The following is a 4,601-nucleotide window of genomic DNA, read 5'->3' as shown; positions in this document are numbered from 1 at the left end:
CATTTACAGAGGTCCTAAATCAAATGGACCTAATAGATGTCTACATAACTTTTCACCTAACCTCAAAAGAATATACATTCTACTCAGCACCCCATAGAACCATAACCCAAGTTGACCATATACTCAGACAGAAAGCAAGCATCAACAGATAGAGGAAGATTGAAATTATCCCATGTATCCAGTCAGACCAACATGGACTAAAACTAGACTTCAACAAGAAGAGACATAACAAAAAGCCTACACATGCATGGAAACTAAACAACTCTTTACTCAACATCAGCTGGATAAAGGAAGAAATAAAAAAAATAGACCCAGATATCCCTCGATTGAAAAATGGATACAAAAACTGTGGTACATTTACACAATGGAATACTACTCAGCAATTAAAAAAAAGAAAGAAAGAAAAACGGAAATCATGAAATTTGTAGACAAATGGTGGGCACAAAAAAAAAATCATCCTGAGTGAGGTATCCCAGAAGCATAAAGGCACAAATGGTATAGTCTAACTTACAAGTGGATATTAGACATATAATAAAAGATAGTTATACTAAAATCTATACACCTAAGGAAGCTAAGTAAGAAGGAAGACCCTGGGTAAGATGATCAGTCCTCATTCAGAAGGCAAATGGGATGGACATCGGAAGAGGGAGAAAACAGGAAACAGGACAGGAACCTATCACAGAGGGCCTCTGAAAAGCCCTACCCAGCAAGGTGTCAAAGCATATGTTGAGACTCATAGCCAAATTATGGGCAGATTGCAAGGAATCTTATGAAAGACGGTGGAGATAGGAAGACCTGGAGGGGACAGGAGCTCCACAAGGAGATTAACAGAGCCAAAAAAATCTGGGCTCATGGGGTCCTGTAGAGGCTGATGAATCACTTGGGGAGTATGCATGGAAAGTACCTAAGATCCCTGCTCAGATGGCAGCTCAGTCTCCAAGTGAGTTCCCTAGTAAGGGAAGCAAGGGTTGTTTCTTACATGAACTCAGTTTCTTACATGACTCAGTGGTCACCTCCCCCTGGGGTGTGCAGCCTTACAAGTCCACAGAGGAAGACAATGCAACCAGTCCTGATGAGTCTTGATATCCTAGAGTCAGATGGAGGAGCGGAGGACCTCTCCTATCATGGGAGAGGGGCATGAGAGGGGAAGTGGGAATGAGCATTGGGAGGGAATGAGATATGTGGCTGTAGCTGGGATTCAAAATGAATAAATAGTAATAAATAAATAAATAAATAGATAAATAAATAAATAAGGAAAAAAATCATACAAATCAAAAACAATGAAAAAATAGAGAGAAAAGAGAAAAGGAAAGAAGATGCCTCCCAGACAGTGCCAGGAGCCAATCCAATATTCAGTTTTTCTTTGAAAAATCCCTCTTCTATGGTATTTCTAAGTTTGTTCCCAGTTAACAAAAATTAAGCAGCACAGACCTTAACAAGAAAGTTATACTCAATTAAGGTGGATTATTTTAGTGAATTAAGGATAGTTGGAATTTTTTTTGAATACTCCTACTTAGGATAAGTAAAATCTTTTTTCCTTCCTGTTGTGGTTTGAATGGTAATTAACTCCCACAGGCTTGCCATGTACTTGGATATGTGTTCTCACTAGTAGTACTGTTTTTGAACTTTAGAAAACCTTCAATAAGTGGTGTTGGTTTACAAAGTTTATTCACTGGCTGCAATACTATGAAGTTATAGTAGTCTCTTTCCACTTCTTTTCTCACACTATTTTTCTAATTCTGCCAAAGTGTAAAGGTGTCTTGGCCACAGACTCTTCCACCATGTACTCTGCTATGATTTCTTTGCCAAAGAAAGTTAAAACTCTACTCCAAATTTATATATATATACCTTTACATTGCTTTTGTCAGATATTTTGGCAATAAATTTTTTTAAAGTAGCTAATATTCCTCTGTAGAATTTGAGAAAGTTCTACAACTTTTTTTCCTAATAAAATATAGGAGTAGATTTTCTATGCTTATTTCCAGGAGTAGGCATCGATATACGGGGATTCATGTGTATCAATCATAGTAAGATTTGGAACTGCCATGGGACCGGATAGCCAACACTGAGTCAACCATGCTAGAGATGCCTCTCGTGAGCACTAATCAATGGTCCTATTTGACTGAGTATTTTTCCCATTAAAAGCACCGCGCTCATGAGTCGAATTTTTTTTTTGATTCTTCTAAGTTGTTCACTGCTAGCTTAATTTCAGAAAAATTATTTCAATTTATACCACATAAAATATAAAATATCACCCATGCCAAATTCACAACCCATGAAAATATCAGACACAAAAATAACTAACGTTTGAAAATAAGTTTGAGTGTAAATCGTAATATAGCAATAGTTAACTGTAATATATGCTTACTAAAAGTCATTGTGTTTGTTTTCATTCCTGTTTCTGTAATGGCAAAATACAATTACACACCATTTAATTAGATGAAATATGACTATGAAATAAAGAAATCTGTTTCTTGTGTAGAATATATTTGAATGTGTAGAAATCATTCCAGAAGAGTTAGCCAAATAAGAGAAGGTCTTTGGTGAGTGCTATTTTATAAATACTAAAAATAAAATTTCTGTATAGATTGTTTTACAAATGCCATTAAATTCTTTTCTCTCCTGTACAGAAACCCAAATAAACAAAGTCTCTAGTCTATTCCACCAAGCACTCCTAATGTCATGACTGTCTACTACTTCATATATACAGCAACCGCAGTGTTTATTGTTGCTTCTTGAACACAGTAAACATATTTCTTAAATGATCTTAAATTATTCTTTTTGGAGTGTTTGTCGACTACCTTGAATATCTTAATACCTCTAATATCTTACATGGTCTTTATATCTCACTTGCTCAATAAAAGCCACCTTGACACCTATTTCATACTCTTTGCCAGATCTTAATTTAATTGTACTTATTCCTTTTTTGCCAACTCAATCTTTTTTATTGTTTTTATTGTTGTTACTATTATTATTAATTACAAATTATTCACTTTGTATCCTGGCTGTGCTCCCCTCCATCATTTCCTCCCAATCCCATCCTCCCTCCTTTTGTTCCTCTATGCCCCTCCTGTAGTGCAATGATAGGGGAGGTCCTCCTTCCCTTCCATCTGACCTTAAACTATCAGGTCTCATCAAGACAGGCAGATTGTCTTCGTCTGTGGCCTGCCAAGACTGCACCTCCCAGAGTGAGGTGATCAGAGAACCTGCCACTGAGTTCATGCCAAAGAGAGCCCCTGCTCTCTTTGGTAGGGAACCCACTTAGAAACTGAGTCTATGGATGACTTCTGAGCAAGTGTTTTATGTATTGAGGCAGAGGCTGAGACTCATAGCAAAACTTTGGGCAGAATGCGTAAAATTTTATGAGAGTAGAGGCAGGTAGAAAGACCCATAGGAGACAGGAGCTCTAAAGGAGAGCAATAGAGCCAAAAAATCTTTGAGTCCTGGGGACCCTGCAGAGACTGATACCCCAACTAAGGACCATGCATGGAGAACACTACTTATTACTTTTATTTTCCACAGCATTCATAACTTTGTCACGTTCTGTACAACATATTAAATTACTTGATTATTACTTTTCTGCCTGTGGAACATAAGGTGGTTTCTATTGTGAAGAACATCTTTGAAGCACACTTTTTGGAGGTCATGAAAAAAAATGAAAAACAAACAGAGTTTTCAACATATCTTACATTATAAGGAAAGTAAACCCCCAAACCACTGGGTTTCTTTCTTTCTTTCTTTGGTCACATTTTTCATGTGTTTATCATTCACATTGTACATTTTATATCTATAGATTATTTATATTTGACATCAGCTGGGATGCAAAAATATAGATTGTAATTAATAAAAAACTAAATTAATTAAAAATGTCCAAATAGAAAAAAAAAGTTATGACACACCACTGGGCTTTTTTAGATGAAGCTGAGTTGGTAGAATATGCTCAAGAACTTGGGTTTCATTCCCAGTCCTAATAAGCATGTAGAATAGTCCATTACTTGGGAGACGGAAGCAAGAGGATCAGACGTCAAAGCTCATCCTCTGACACCTAGGTAGCTCAAACTCTGCAAAGAGGAAAAGAAGAAAGGAAGAATGAAAGAACAATGAAACAAAATTGTCAAGATAAAATCTCTGTTCAGAAGTAGCCCATGGCAGCTCAGTATCGAAGTGGGTTTCCTAGTATGGGAAAAAGGGACTGTCTTTGACATGAACTCAGTGGTTGGCTCTTTGACCTCTCCTACTCACTAGGGAAGAGCAGCCTTGCTAGGCCACAGAGGAAGACATTGCAACTAGTCCTGATGAGTCCTGATAAGCTAGAGTCAGAAGGAAGGGAAGGAGAACCTCCTCTATCTGTGGACTTAGAGACAGACAAGGAGGAGATGATTGAGGGAGGGTGGTATTGGTAGGAAATGAGGGAGGAGGTTACAGCTGGGATACAAAGTAAATAAACTGTAATCAATATAAAAAAATTAAAATTTAATTAAAAAAGAAAGTGAGGATAAAGGCTTCTCAACACAAAAAAAAAGAGAAAGAAAGAAAGAAAGAAAGAAAGAAAGAAAGAAAGAAAGAAAGAAAGAAAGAAAGAAAGAAAGAAAGAAAGAAAG

The sequence above is a fragment of the Psammomys obesus genome, unplaced genomic scaffold, assembly GCF_907164565.1.
Source record: "Psammomys obesus unplaced genomic scaffold, mPsaObe1.curated_primary_1811, whole genome shotgun sequence".
Taxonomy (NCBI): Eukaryota; Metazoa; Chordata; class Mammalia; order Rodentia; family Muridae; genus Psammomys; species Psammomys obesus.
This window is presented reverse-complemented; position numbering follows the sequence as displayed.